Raw genomic sequence first — 16,387 nt, 5'->3', positions numbered from 1 at the left:
GTCAATGTCAATGTTCATCTTTGTGCAGCTCAGTCCTCACTTTGTTTCCTCTCCGTTTCTGAAGCAGTAAGAAAATGAGCATGAAGTGCACCAAATCGACTCCCTACAGCACACACTGTGATACATGAATACGCAACTCATTTAGTCCTTATAATGTGTTACATTTTGTTGAGTAGTAAATCCATAACTTCAGCACATTCTTGCAATCCATTTTAATTGAACCACTTTATAGATTGTAAAATCTACCTCTAAATGTGTGAGAATGATTGAACCCATTAACATTAACAACACCTCCAACAGCTAATTTCACCTTTTGAAGGCGTCAGAGGCAGGCAATAACGTCTGACTATTTATCTTAAAGATGTTGCTTTTCTGACCAGCCCCGCTCTGGAACTATCACTGCCAAAATTGTTCTGTACACATGCGTCATCAGAAACATGATTATCAAAGCATTCAGGCAAACTCTCTGTGATCGTTGCTGATTTTTGGTCAGCGATCTCCAAAAGGGTCAAGAGTATTGAATAAAGAACTATTATTTTGTCAGCATCGCAACTTCTAATACAATGCAGCGGCTCTATTGCTCAGAAGGCCTGACTTCCCCACCATCAACATCTCGAGACTCACCACTAACCAGCGGCTAGGCTGGATGAGTCCCATCAACACGCTGCTTACAAGAGCAGGACAAAGGCTGGCTATTCTGTGATGAGTGACTTCACCACCTAACTATTCATTGCCATCATTTTCCAACAGCCACAAGTCTCAAGTCAGGATCAGGATGGATGCTTGCCAAATGTCTGGCGTGGCACAACTGCAACAATTGTCAAGAAGCTCAACACCATCCTGAAAAGAGCAGTTGGCATGATTAGACTCAATGGCCGGAATTTTACCGGCACGCCCGCCCCCATTCTCCGTTACCTCGGGCGGGATCTTACGAGCCTCGGATGAGCGAGGCGGTAAAATTCTGGTCTATATCTATCATTGGACTCAATATCTACCCATGCCATCACCAGTGCACTGTGCCTACAGTACTTATGCCACGTCTCTCTCCTCCCATCTCTATAATCGAGAAAGTAAGCATCTGGTAATGCCACAACTCCAAGTTTGCCTCCATTCTGATTTCAACATCGATCGTCCCTTCCTCATGAGTCAATATCTTGAAAATCCTTATCTAAATTCCTTATTTATTGGGGTAGCATGGTGGTACAGTGATTAGCAGTATCGCCTTACAGTACCAGGGACCCGGGTTCAATTCCGGCCTTGGGTCACTGTCTGTGTGGAGTTTGCACATTCCCCCGTGTCTGCGTGGGCTTAATAGAATCATGGAATCCTATAGTACAGATGGAGGCCATTTGGCCCAACGAGTCTGCACCAACCACAATTCCATCCAAGCCCTATCCCCATAACCCCATGCATTTATCCTAGCTAGTCCCCCTGACACTAAGGGGCAATTTAGCATGGCCAGTCCACTCAACCTGCACATCTTTAGAGTGTGGGAGGAAACCGGAGCACCCGGAGGAAATCCACGCAGACACGGGGAGGACGTGCAAACTCCACACAGCCAGTCACCCAAGCCGGGAATTGAACCCAGGTCCCTGGTGCTGTGAGGCAGCAGTGTTAACAACTGTGCCACCGTGCCACCCATTTCCTCTGGGTGCTCCGGTTTCCTCTCTCAGTCCAAAGATGTGTGGGTTAGGTGGATTGGCCTTGCTAAAATTGCGCATTAGAGTCAGGGGGATTAGCAAGATAAATATATGGGGTTACGGGGATAGGGCCTGGGTGGGATTGTTGTCATTACAGGCTCAATGGATGGAAAGGTCTCCTTCTGCTCTGTAGGGTATCTATGATTCTATGATGATAAAGGCATTGTGGGGGTACCATTCCCATAAAGAAGGTCAACCAACAGGGTGGGCGGTAACCACAGCCTTCCTAGTGTCACTTGCGCCTTGGGAACACAATTTTAAATTGATGAAGTTCCAACAACATCAATATCTTACCATGAACTGCCTGAATCTGATAGCAGAGTTTCTTTGGCACTTTCTTTACAACGTGGTCATTGAATTATTTTGCACTATATTCCAACCCTTTTCCAATTCTGCATTTTAGTCCGTTTTAATTCTGCAGTTTAATTAGTTCTGCGTGACCAGATCTGATTGACTATTCTTGTCCCGAAGGTAGATAGTACAGAACATCTTTGTTTGGAATCTGATTCAGATTTACAATTCTCCAGAGTCTTGGATGTTGTGCTGTAGGCAGTGAGCTTGCAAATTTTCCAATATTTTATTTCGTAAAGGCTGGAATTAACTAGATCTGGTTTTCCCATTGCAATTTTTGACAAAATCGATTCTGCTCCACAGCTCTCACATCCTATTTAATTGTTCAGATGGGGTCGGCAAGGATAGTCGCCTCTCTACAAGTGTTCTGGGGACCAGGGTTCAAATCCCGCCACAGCCAAAGGTGGAATTTGAATTCACTAATAAATATCTGGGATTAAGAATCTACTGATGACCATGAAACCATTGTCGATTGTCGGAAAAACCCATCTGGTTCATTAATGTCCTTTTGGGAAGGAAATCTGCCATCCTTATCTGGTCTGGCCTACATGGCCAGAGCCACAGCAATGTGTTTTTAAAAATTTATATTTAAATTTATTTATTAGTGTCACAAGTCGGCTTACATTAACACTGCAATGAAGTTACTGTGAAAATCCACTGTTGCCACACTCCAGCGTCGGTTTGGATACACTGAGGGAGAATTTAGCATGGTCAATGCACCTAACCAGCACGTCTTTTGGACAGTGGGAGGAAACTGGAGCACCCGGAGGAAACCCACGCAGATAGGTTAGAGGGATTAGTGGGTAAATATGTGGGGGTAGGGCCTGGGTGGGATTGTGGTCGGTGCAGACTCGATGGGCCGAATGGCCTCCTTCTGCACTGTAGGGTTTCTATGATTTCTATGATACGGGGAGAACATGCAGACTCCGCACAGTGACCCAAGCCGGGAATCGAACCCGGGTCCCCGGCGCTGTTTGGCAGCAGTGCTAACCACTGTACCACCCTGTCATTCAACTCTCAACTTGACTCTCAACTGTCCTCTGAAATGGCCTAGCAAGCCACTCAATTCAAGGGAACTAGGAATGGGCAATAAATGTTGTCCAGGCGGCAATGCCCATGTCCCATGAATGAATAAAAAATTTTTTAAAAAGCAACATTTCAGCAGTTCATATGTCTGTACAATTTACAGATGCCCTCACTACTACCCAGCACTTTTTCACAACTGCTGCTTTCCTTTCTCTATATTTTATGTATCTTGCTAACTTTATTCATCGCTAGCCCTTGAGAAGATGGTGGGTCACCATCTTCTTGAATCACTGGATTCCACGTGGTGTAGATACACTCAGAGTGCTGTTAGGGAGGGAGCCCCAGGATTTTCACTTAGCAACAGTGAAGGAATGTTGATGTATTTCCAAGATGTGGAGATGCCGGTGTTGGACTGGGGTAAACACAGTAAGAGTTTTAACAACACCAGGTTAAGGTCCAACAGGTTTATTTGGTAGCAAATGCCATTTGCTTTTGGAGCGCTGCTCCTTCATCAGATGGAGTGGAAATCTGCTCTCAAACAGGGCACAGAGACACAAAATCAAGTTACAGAATACAGATTAGAACGCGAATCTCTACAGCCAATCAGGTCTTAAAGATACAGACAATGTGAGTGGAGGGAGCATTAAGCACAGGTTAAAGAGATGTGTATTGTCTCCAGACAGGACAACCAGTGAGATTCTGCAAGTCCAGGAGGCAAGCTGTGGGGGTTACCGATAGTGTGACATGAACCCAACATCCTGGTTTAGGCCGTCCTCATGTGTGCGGAACTTGGCTATTAGTTTCTGCTCAGCGACTCTGCGCTGTCGTGTGTCGTGAAAGCCACCTTGGAGAACGCTTACCCGAAGATCAGAGGCTGAATGCCCATGACCGCTGAAGTGCTCCCCCACAGGAAGAGAACAGTCTTGCCTGGTGATTGTCAAGCGGTGTTCATTCATCCGTTGTCGTAGCGTCTGCATGGTCTCCCCAATGTACCATGCCGCGGGACATCCTTTCCTGCAACGTATCAGGTAGACAATGTTGGCTGACGTTGTCACTGGCTGTCCTGTCTGGAGACAATACACATCTCTTTAACCTGTGCTTAATGCTCCCTCCACCCACATTGTCTGTATCTTTAAGACCTGGTTGGCTGGAGAGATTCGCATTCTAATCAGTATTCTGTAACTTGATTTTGTGTCTCTGTGCCCTGTTTGAGAGCAGATTTCCACTCCATCTGACGAAGGAGCAGCGCTCCGAAAGCTAATGGTATTTGCTACCAAATAAACCTGTTGGACTTTAACCTGGTGTTGTTAAAACTCTTACGATGTATTTCCAAGCTAGGGTTGTGCATGACTTAGAGGTGAGCTCGCAGGTGGTAATGTTCCCATATACCCGCTGGCCTCGTTTTTCAAGGTTCAGAGATCATGGGTTTGGGGAAGTGCTGTCGATGGAGACTTGATGAGTTGCTGCAGTGGAATTGGTATATGGTGAACACTGCTTCCACTCTGCACTGGTGGTGGAGGGAGTGGATGTTTAAGTTTAAAGTTTATTTATTAGTGCCACAAATATGCTTACATTAATACTGCAATGAAGTTACTGTGAAAATCCCCTTGTCGCCACACTCCTGTTCGGGTACACTGAGGGAGAATTTAGCATGGCCAATCCACCTAACCAGCACGTCTTTTGGACTGCGGGAGGTAACCAGAGCACCTGGAGAAAACCCACGCAGACACGGGGAGAACGCGCAGACTCCGCACAGACAGTGACCCAAGCAAGGCATCAAACCCTGGGTCCCTGGTGCTGTGAGCAGTGCTATCCACTGATCCACCCATGCCCCCCATAATATAGTGAATGGGGTGTCGATCAAAGAGGCTGCTTTGTCTTCGATGCCTCTAACCTGTTCTTGTAGCCACAATATCCATATGGCTGGTTCAGTTTAGTTTATAGTTAATGATAACACGCTAGGATGTTGATGGTGGGGAATTCTGTGCCGGGAATGCCATTGAATGTCAAGAAGAAATAGTTACATTCTGTCTTGTTGGAGAAGCTTTTGACCTGTCACTTATGTGGTGTTACTTTTTAAATGAATGTTGTTCTGATTTTGCTGCATGAAACAGGGACTGTTCCAATATCTGTGTTGCGGCTGGTACGGAATATTGTGAGTTATAAGTGGACATTCCCAGTTTTGAATTTATGTTGGAAAACAGGTCATTGAAGAAACAGCTGAAGGTGGTTGGTCTTGGACAATATCCTAATGTGAGGCTTTGATCATTCCACCATTTTGTTTCACAATCAGTAACATATTTGGAAGTTATTCCTTTAGCAATTTTAAAAGGGTAAGTTTGCATTTCTGCAAGTTGGAATGCTTTACAGGAAAGAAAGTTGTTTGTGAAGAAACAGAATAGTTTTATTGTTTTCAGCTGAAGCGGCTGTCTGGGTCTAAATGGCCCACAATACAATTAGGGTTTTTTAAAGAATCAGTTTGAAGAAATGGCTAAAAACAATGTGAACTTTGGATGACACCTTGGGTGGAATTTTACAAGGTTCGTATGATCCCACCCGAGGCCAACGGAGAATGCTGTTCTCCGAACCTCACCCGCCCCCGGAATCGGAGTGGGCATCCTGGTAAAATTCCACCCTTATGTTTAAATAAACCATGTTTTGCTTTAATTGATTTGTACCAAAGGGGAACCTTTATTTTCTGATATCTGTGGGGCTTGGGTTAAAATTTGCTGAAATGGTATTTCCAGTGCGAAAACTGGCGTGTTTCTCTCCAGAGAAACCAATCAGCTTTCTTAAAGTAAAAGTAAAGTTTATTTATTAGTGTCACAAATAGGCTTACATTCACACTGCAATGAAGTTACTGTGAAAACCACCTAGTCGCCACATTCTGGCGCCTGTTCAGGAACACTGAGGGAGAATACACCTAACCAGCACTTCTTTTGGACTGTGGGAGGAAACCGGAGCACCCAGAGGAAACCCACGCAGACATGGGGAGAACGTGCAAACTCCACGCAGACAGTGAACCAAGCCGGGAATCGAACCCGGGTCCCTGGCGCTGTGAGGCAGCAGTGCTAACCACTGTACCACTGTACGTTTTCTCCTCGATCTTACTACACTCTGCCAAAAAAACTCAAGGGGGCGTGTTTCACACCAACATGCAGGAGGGGATGCTGGGTGCTCAACATGCCGGCAAATCCTGGATGCTCAGAGATTGGGGCGCCATCTTTAAATGGCTTCCTGATCAAAACCTGAGTAAACCTGACCCCAGTCCACCTCGGAGGCCAACATGCCATTTGCCTTCTTTACTGCCTGCTGTACCTGCACGCTTACATTCAGCGACTGATGCATGAGTCAGGAGGTGAGTTACTCGCCACAGTATTACAAGCCTCTAACCTGCTCTTGTAGCTACTGTGTTTATGTGGCGGGTACAGTTGAATTTCTGGTCAATGGTAACCCCAAGGATGTTGTTTAACTTTTAACTTTGATGAGTTTGAATATCTTGTCCTACCTCTGCTATTTCATTTCGAATGATATTCCAGCCTTTTCCATTCCCAAACAACTTGCACTAACAATAAGAACAGGTAATAAGGAAAATAATGAAAACTGTACTATATTTTGCATATTCACATACAAGAGCAGTGAATTGAGCCCTTCTATCATAATTCACTGTTTGGCCCTCAGTTGAAACCAGGATGAAGGGGCCGAGTATCAGCTATTCAAATCCAATGACGATACAAAGCTGGATGGGTTAGTAAGCAATGAGGTTTACTCAAAGATGCAGTAACATCCCTATCCCTATACTCAAATCCTCTCGCCATGAAGGCCAACATACCATTTGCCTTCCTTGCTTCTTTACTGCTGTACCTGCGTGCTGATGCATGAGAACTCCAAGGTCAGGTTGAGTATCCACTTCTCTCAATTTACACCCATTCAAGTAATAATCTGTCTTCCTATTATTGCTACCAAAGTAGATACCTCACATTTATCCACATTATACTGCATCTGCCACGCATATGCCCACTCATTCAGCCTGTCCAAATCACACTGAAGCGTCTCTGCATTCTCCTCACAGCTCACCCTCCCACCCAAATTTGTATCATCTGCAAATTTGAAGATAATACATTCAGTTCCCTCTTCCAAATCGTTAATATATAATGTGAACAGTTGGGGTCCAAGCACAGTTTCCTGCGGAACCCCACTAGTCACTGACTGTCAATCAGAAAAAAGCCCATTTATGCCAACTCTTTGCTTCCTATCAGCTAACCAGCTTTCTATCCATCTCAAGACATTACCTGCAATCCCATGTGCTTTAACTTTACATAGTAGTCTGTTACATGAGACCTTGTTGAAAACCTTCTGAAAGTCTAAATAAACCACATGCACTGGTTCTCCTCGGTCAACTGTACTAGTTACATCCTCAAAACATTCCAATAGATTTGTCAAGCATGATTTCCCTTTTGTAAATCCATGTTGACTTTGTCTGATTATACCACTGCCTTCCAAATGCTGAGTTATGAAATCCTTGATAATGGAGTCTAGCAACTTCCCCAGCACCCACGTTCTTGACATCCCTGACCTTGGCAGCAAGGAGGCAACATACAATCCTGACGTCAAGTCTGCGGCCACAGAAACATCTATCTGTTCCCCATATGATAGAATCCCCTATCACAATTCTCTCCCACTCTTTTTTCTCCCCTCGCCCCGTGTAGCTGAGCCACTTGTGCTCCCATCGACCTGGCTCTTGTTGCATTCACCTGAGAAACCACCTCTCCCAACAGTATCACAGAATCCCTGTAGTACAGAAGGAGGCCATTCGGCCCATTGAGCCTGCAGTGACAACAATCCCACACAGGACTATAATCCCATATATTTACCCTGCTAACCCCTCCCGAAACAAGGGTCAATTGACCATGGCCAATCAACCTGACTCGCACATCTTTGGAGTGTGGGAGGAAACTCACGCAGACACGGGGAGAATGTACAAACTCCACATACAGAGTGACCCAAGCCGGGAATCGAACCTGGATCCCTGACGCTACAAGGCAGCAGTGCTAACCACTGTGCCACCGTGCCGCCCAAAAGGGAAAACCTGTTAGAGAGGGAGACGGACCCAGGGGATTTCTGCACCACCTGCCTAGTACTTCTACTCTGTCTGGCATCACCCATTCCCTTTCTTCCTGTGCATTCTTTACCTGCGCTGTGACCACTTGTGGGCTGTCCACGAAGATCTCATCCTTGCAGAATGGCCGGTGAGAGTCAGGGAGTCATAGATCCTACCCTTGTTGCTATTTCTTAGATTATGTTCCTATGAATTTAAAATTAAAAAGATTTAGAGTCAGGGGTAATGAAACAAGCAAGTTAAACATGACACAGTTCCTCAATTACAGCAATGAATGGATTGTGATCATTTTATTCAGGTGTGAAATAGACTACGTGTACCATAGCACCCATTGAGTATTCAAAGTGGAGGCCATCTTCTGTTGCATTGACTAAATATTATATTAACTATGTGGATTTAAATATTACACTTAAATACTGCACTTAAACATGCTTCTATATCGGGTGGCATAGTGGCATAGTGCTGCCTCACAGCGCCAGGGACACGGGTTCAATTCCAGCATTGGGTGACTGTCTGTGTGGTGTTTACACATTTTCCCTGTGTCTGTGTGGGTTTCCTCCCGGTGCTCCAGTTCCTCCCACAGTCCAAGTTAGGTGGATTGGCCATGATAAATTGCCCCTTAATGTCAGGGGGATTAGCAGAGTAAATACGTGAGGTAATGGGGATATGGCCTGGGTGGGATTGTGCTTGGTGCAGACTCGATGGGCCAAATGGCCTCCTTCCATACTGTAAGGATTCAATGATTATCCGCATTATTAGAGATGCCAGTCGCTTGGCAGTGAGGAGACGGGAGTTGGATTCTTGCATTGATAACAATAAACCTTTTGAGTTCATTATTCTGAACTGGTGACAATAACAACCATGTGAGGCTGTAAACAAGGATGTACCTCTCCCTGAAACTCCATGATGGTCGTTGGAAACAACCATGAAGAACTTTTCCTGGGAAGCAGGATCCAAATCCAGAGTCCTTGCTACATTGAAACAATGATTACTCTTCAAAAACACTTGATGCTGCAAATGTCCTTGCATCATGAGATGGGCTGTGTAAAGACAAGTTCTTCTTCCTTCACCGCTTTCTCTTCCTTCTTTCCTTCCTCTCCCATGGCCTTAGGAATTCGTGAAAAAGTGTAAACTTCTCTGTCCAGTGATAACAACAGGTGCTTGACTTGACAGCAAAACTCAATCAGTTAACCCACCATTCATTCCCTGGCTGGTAATCCTGCAACATGCTTTGTTGTACATTGTCTTTGTCCCCTGTGCATTTTCCCGTGCCTTGATGCCTTGTTGGTGACCTTTGGGAGATTGGATTGCCCTTTATAAAGCTAATGCTGTGACTAAGTGAGAAGAGGGGAACTGGCTCCCCTCTATTCGACCCCCTCAGTTGGTCACAACAAACATTTGAGACCAGGAATTTACCCTCCCTCCAACCTCCAGTGGGTTTTTTAGGTGAGGGGAATGGGGGTGGGGATATTCCAGGGATGGGATTCCCTCCGAGTTCCACCCGCCTTGACCTTGCGGTGATTTTATGCTGGGACAGGAAGGCCCTGGATGAGAAGCTAGGGAAGCTGCCCTTGCCCCAGTTGACACGCATTAGTAGCCATAGAACTGGAGTCAGATTGGCCGGCAGTTCTCCAAAGCGAGACTTCTCTCTCGATTGATGCCAATTAACACACATTAGAGAGTAAAATGGCAGGAGAGCAGCTGCAGCCAGCAGGGCTGTGTTTGTAACGATTCAGGCCTATTTCCCTTTCTCCTCGAGAATATGCCTTTTCTGAATCCAAATGTATTTCATCGAATCATAGAATCACTACAATGCAAAGGTGACCATTTGGCCCATGGAGCCGGCATGGCAACAGTCCCACCCGGGCCCTATTTCTGTAACCTCTCATGTTTAGCTTACTAACCCGCCCTGACAGCAATTTAGCATGGTCAGTCCACCGAACCCACACATCTTTGGAGTGTGAAAGGAAACCGGAGCACCCGGAAGAAACTCACGCAGATACAGGAAGAATGTGCAGACTCCACACAGACAATGACCCGAGGCCTCACAGCTCCAGGGACCTGGGTTTGATTTCTGGCTTGGGTTGCTGTCTGTGCTGAGTCTGCATGTTCTCCCCGTGTCTGCGTGGGTTTCCTCTGGGTGCTCCGGTTTCCCCCCACAGTCCAAAGACGTGCCGGTTAGATGAATTGGCCATGCTAAATTGCCCCTTCGTGTCCCAGGATGTATAGATTAGAGGGATTAGTGGGGTAAATATGTGAAGTTACGGGGATAGGGTCTGGGTGGGATTGTCATTGGTGCAGACTCGATGGACCAAACGACTTCCTTCTGCGCTGTAGGGATTCTGTGAATGCTGGTGCAGAGAAGGTTCACCAGGTTGATACCAGAGATGAGGGGTTTGGATTATGAGGAGAGGCTGAGGAGATTGGGTTTGTACTCGTTGGAGTTTAGAAGGATGAGGGGGGATCTTATGGAGACTTATAAGATAATGTGGGGGCTGGATAGGGTGGAGGCGAAGAGATTCTTTCCACGTCAGGCATATTTGTGGGCGGCACGGTAGCACAGTGGTTAGCGCTGCTGCTTCACAGCTCCAGGGTCCCAGGTTCGATTCCCGGCTCGGGTCACTGTCTGTGTGGAGTTTGCACATTCTCCTCGTGTCTGCGTGGGTTTCCTCCGGGTGCTCCGGTTTCCTCCCACAGTCCAAAAGATGTGCGGGTTAGGTTGATTGGCTAGGTTAAAAATTGCCCCTTAGAGTCCTGAGATGCGTGGATTAGCGGGTAAATATGTGGGGGTAGGGCCTGGGTGGGATTGTGGTCGGTGCAGACTCGATGGGCCGAATGGCCTCCTTCTGCACTGTAGGGTTTCTATGATTTCTATGACTTAGTAAGGAAGTTAAAACTAGAGGACACAGCCTCAAAATAAAGGGGGGTCGGTTTAAGACAGAGTTGAGGAGGAACTTCTTCTCCCAGAGGGTGGTGAATCTCTGGAATTCTCTGCCCACTGAGGTGGTGGAGGCTACCTCGCTGAATATGTTTAAAGCGCGGATGGATGGATTCCTGATCGGTAAGGGAATTAAGGGTTATGGGGATCAGGCGGGTAAGTGGTACTGATCCACGTCAGGTCAGCCATGATCTTATTGAATGGCGGGGCAGGCTCGAGGGGCTAGATGGCCTACTCCTGCTCCTATTTCTTATGTTCTTATGGTGTTGTGAGGCAGCAGTGCTAACCACTGTGCCACCATGCCACCCACCACAGTTATTTAACTATTTAAGCTTTGACAAATAAGATGTCTATCAAACAAGGTTTTCTCGAGTTAAAGGAAGACCAAATTTATTGGCCACGAAACTCATGAAAATTATAAAAATGCGATGTCTCACACAAACAGAAATAAAGGATGTAAGAGTTCAACAAAAATAGTTAAAAGAATAAGCGGTTAAATATGCTTTGATTGTCCTAGAAGTATACATTTATAAATGCTGAGGCAGATTTGGATTAGCTGTTTTTGTGGATACTATCAGGTGAATATGATGTTGCAATTATTATAAGCTATCAGTTCGCTGTTAGATGCCCAGTAACATTGACTTTCAAACTGAGTAATTTACTTGTTCCAAAAGAAAGGGAGGGAGAGGGCCCACTCTCAGCCTGTTCTCTCTGCTGAAACCTCGCCTTAATGACTCAAGCTTGGCCTGAAACACTTCACCTAATTTGTATTTCTAAGAGGTTTTTGGGTGGGTCTGTCTGTGGCACCCATTGTTTCAATATCCAGAGCTTTGCATTTTATTGTCTCTTCCTTAGAGAGTGATGGGTTTTGATGGGTCTATGAATTATAGGAAACGTCACTCTCTTCACACTCCACTGAGGGTGATTTGTTTATTTTGCACCTGCACCTTGGAAGATGACCTTGTATTTTTATGTAGTTTGTTCTGTCTCTTTTCAAATTGCAAAATGCCCAGTCAGTTGAACGTCAAAAAATCATACAATCAAAAACAAAGAGGTTTGGCTCCTGACAGCTATTACTTAATTCCTAGCTGCAACAAAGTACCCAACACTTCAAATTGTGAAGAATGTGTGCTATTTAGATATGTATAACATCTAGATTATATATTATCTGTTTATTATTAGTGTCACAAGTAGGCTGACATTAAGTGTTACCACACTCCAGCGCCTATTCAGGTACACTGAGGGAGAATTTAGCATGGCCAATGCACCTAACCAGCACATCTTTCGGACTGTGGGAGGAAACCGCAGCACCTGGGGGAAACCCATGCAGACACAGGGAGAACATGCAGACTCCGCACAGTGACTCAAGCCGGCAATTGAACCCAAGTCCCTGGCACTCTGAGGCAGCAGTGCTAACCACTGTGCCACTGTGCCGCCCAGAAAAATGTGATGAATAGATCACATTCGAAATATAGAGATGGGTTGGGATATGAGTTTATCAGTGCTGGGTGTTCAAAATCCATTGGCCATGCTAAATTCTCCCTCAGTGTACCCGAACAGGTGCCAGAGTGCAGCGACTAGGGGATTTTCACAGTAACTTCATTGCAATGTTAATGTAAGCCTGTCTTCTGCTATTTGGGCGCTCCCTGGGGTATGTGATTGGGGGTGGAGTGTGGGGTGGTGCGTGGGAAAGTGGTAAAGCAGCCAAGAATATTGAAGATGATAGAAGGGATGTTTCACCAAAGAGTCAAAATTCATCCAGTTGAGTAACAAGAAGTCTGGATAAGCCGTGTGCCTTGTGGTTGGACCAATAGGTGAAGAGAGTGAGGTGGTTTGGAGTAGGATGTCATGTGATGTGATTGGCAGCATGGTGGCACAGTGGTTAGCACTGCTGCCTCACAATGCCAGGGACCTGGGTTCAATTCCCGGCTTGGGTGTCTGTGTGGAGTCTACACATTCTCCCCGCGTCTGTGCGGATTTCCTCCACGTGCTCCAGTTTCCTCCCACAGTCCGGAAGACGTGCTGGTTAGGTGCATTGGCCATGTTAAATTTTCCCTCAGTGTACCCGAACAGGCGCCAGAGTGTGGCGACGAGGGGATTTTCACAGTAACTTCATTGCAATGTTAATGTAAGCCTACTTGTGACACTAATAAATAAACTTTAATGAAATCTCCAGGAATGCCCCCCAGCAGAGAGAGCAACCCCATTGTGGTCACGTTACTCATCCCCAGGGCGACAAGAAGAATACTCTGGGGGAATTAATTTGTCATTGTGCACCCAGACCTCAGACTGAAAATTAATGGAATCAATTAATCCCATAACATTAGCTCCCAGGCTTCAGAGAAAGATGAGGAAAAATATTAATAAAAGGAAATGGAAATAAACCACAATGTTAATGCTATAGGTAACTTTAACCACCAAATATTGAAATATATTGCTTTATATATTTAAAACTTTATTTCGATATTTCTACAGGGGAAAAAAACAGGAGATTGTTTTGATAGATTTTTCTGGCTGGTCATAAAGTTTGGAATTATTGATATTTAGGAATTATAAATTGGAACAACACAAGCGAGGGGAAATTTGCTTTAAGTACAATGACTGCACTGGCTGGTCCGCCACTTGCCTCTCACTCCACTCAATGGCTGGCGGTGTGCAGGGTGCAATGCTGGGTGCTGCAGTCGGTGCATCGTTTGCTTTGCCTGTTCTGTGTTCAAAACGAACTTAAAAGACCGGAAAAGCAAAAAGGCCTTGTTTCAGATACAGCGGCTGAAGCCGGGGACAGCGTTTCAACCCGGCCACTTCCACACCATTTGCAGCAAAGCCAGGCGAGCCGATTGCCAGAAACCTCCGGGTGCGATAATGACAGTGCGCTTTTCAGCCTTCTGTCTTAGCTCCCACATGTGTGTCAAGAAGGACAAATTACTGATTAGAATTCACAACTTTACTGCCCCCTCCCTCCCCTTGCCGATTGAGGGCACACTGCAGAGTGGAAAACCCTGACATTCCCCTGCTCACTCGGACTGGATGTTGTCTGCGTCGCTTCATATCCTTCAGCAGAAGCAGCGGTGTCGCTGCAGTCTTGGCCAAGTGGCTCCTTCACCAAACAACCTCCCCCTGTGTTAACCCCTGGGGTCTTTGTTCAGATGGAAGTGTTTAGTTTGTTTTACATTAAAGTAATTTTAACCTCATGAAGTGGCATGTCCCACACTTACTGTATGTCTTTGGAGTCAGGTTTTGTCCGCTCTAACACATACATACAGCACTCTCTAACACATACATACAGCACTCTCTAACACACATACAGCACTCTCTCTCTACCACAAATACAACACTCTAACACACATACAACACTCTCTAACACAAATACAACACTCTAACACACATACAGCACTCTCTAACACAAATACAACACTCTAACACACATACAGCACTCTCTAACACACATACAACACTCTCTAACACACATACAACACTCTCTAACACATACAACACTCTAACACACACATACAGCATTCTCTCTAACACACACAACCCTCTAACACATAGACAACACTCTCTCTAACACACATACATCACTCTCTCTGTCTAACACACATATACAGCCCTCTCTCTAACACACACATACAGCACTCTCCCTCTCTCTAACACATACAGCACTCTCTCTCTCTCTAACACACATACAGCACTCTCTCTAACACACATACAGCACTCTCTCTCTCACATACAACACTCTCTCTAACACACATACAGCACTCTCTCTCTCTCTAACACACATACAGCACTCTCTCTCTCTCACATACAACACTCTCTCTAACACACATACAGCACTCTCTCTCTAACACACATACACTCTCTCTAACACACATACAGCACTCTCTCTAACACACACATACAGCACTCTCCCTCTCTCTCTAACACACATACAACACACTCTCTAACACACATACAGCACTCTCTCTCTCTAACACACATACAACACTCTAACACAGATACAGCACTCTCTCTCTCTAACACACATACAGCACTCTCTCCCTCTAACACGCATACAACACTCTCTCTAACACACATACAGCACTCTCTCTAACACACATACAGCACTCTCTCTAACACACATACAGCACTCTCTCTCTCTAACACACATACAACACTCTCTCTAACACACATACAGCACTCTCTCTCTAACACACATACAGCATTCTCTCTAACACACTTACAGCACTCTCTCTAACACACATACAACACTCTCTCTAACACACATACAGCACTCTCTCTCTCTAACACACATACAGCACTCTCTCTAACACACATACAACACTCTCTCTCTAACACACATACAACACTCTCTCCCTAACACACATATAACACTCTCTCTCTAACACACATACAATACTCTCTCTCTAACACACATACAACACTCTCTCTAACACATACAACACTCTCTAACACAGACATATAGCACTCTCTCTAACACACATACAACACTCTCTAACACAGACATACAGCACTCTCTAACACACATACAACACTCTCTCCCTAACACACATATAACACTCTCTCTCTAACACACATACAATACTCTCTCTCTAACACACATACAACACTCTCTCTAACACATACAACACTCTCTAACACAGACATATAGCACTCTCTCTAACACACATACAACACTCTCTAACACAGACATACAGCACTCTCTAACACACATACAACACTCTCTCTAACACACATACAACACACTCTCTCTCTAACACACATACAGCTCTCGGAGCTCTCTCACGCCCTCTGCATATTTTATTCTCCGACACACTCCAAGCCGAGCCTCTTCGTCACTTTCCGTTGACTCTGTCTCTCTCGCCCTCTCCGCTCTCTATCTGCGGCTGGGTACAGTTTCTGGACCAAACCCTTCCTTGCGTTTCTACAGACCGCTACTTGTCCTTCTCACTTTGGTAAGTGCAATCTCTCTCCCTCTTTTTCTTATCCTTCCCGTTGTGTTTTAAGCCTCCCCACCCTCCGTGTCTGCAGATCCATTCAGTGACCTATCTGAAATAGCACACACATACATAACCCACCCTTCCAGCCAATTCTGCCCAGACACAGGATCTGGACATGTCCATTTATGTAGATTGTTTTAAAAAAAACACAAATGTCAGACAGGTATTGTTTTGAGTGTTTATTTATTTATTGTATTGAACGGTTTATTGTTCTGGAACTGGTGTCCCGGGTCACAGGAATGAATCGTTCTCTATATTT

General features: G+C 45.3%; 1 protein-coding gene and 1 long non-coding RNA gene across 6 annotated transcripts in view; one reads left to right on the top strand and one right to left on the bottom strand.

Annotated features, from left to right (window-relative positions):
* Positions 1-3,528: 3,528 nt before the first annotated feature.
* On the bottom strand, positions 3,529-15,670 carry LOC144501292 (uncharacterized). Its single transcript, XR_013499094.1, has 3 exons — positions 14,350-15,670; positions 8,270-8,382; positions 3,529-4,144 (listed from the first exon to the last, which is right to left on the bottom strand). It is a non-coding gene; the product is annotated as an uncharacterized LOC144501292 (long non-coding RNA).
* The window catches only part of LOC144501291 (coronin-6-like), a 303,060-nt gene continuing 302,325 nt past the window's right edge, over positions 15,653-16,387 (top strand). For 3 of the 5 annotated variants that reach the window (XM_078224861.1, XM_078224860.1, XM_078224859.1), the window contains exon 1: positions 15,969-16,083. The gene's annotated coding sequence lies outside the window, so the exon portion shown is untranslated. Of the gene's footprint in view, positions 16,084-16,387 lie in introns of all 5 variants that reach the window. The other 2 variants (XM_078224863.1, XM_078224864.1) reach the window with 2 other exon arrangements.

This window comes from Mustelus asterias, chromosome 12 (genome assembly GCF_964213995.1).
Source record: "Mustelus asterias chromosome 12, sMusAst1.hap1.1, whole genome shotgun sequence".
NCBI lineage: Eukaryota > Metazoa > Chordata > Chondrichthyes > Carcharhiniformes > Triakidae > Mustelus > Mustelus asterias.
The sequence above is the reverse complement of the archived record's forward strand: the minus strand, read 5'-3'. Positions and strand labels throughout refer to the sequence as shown.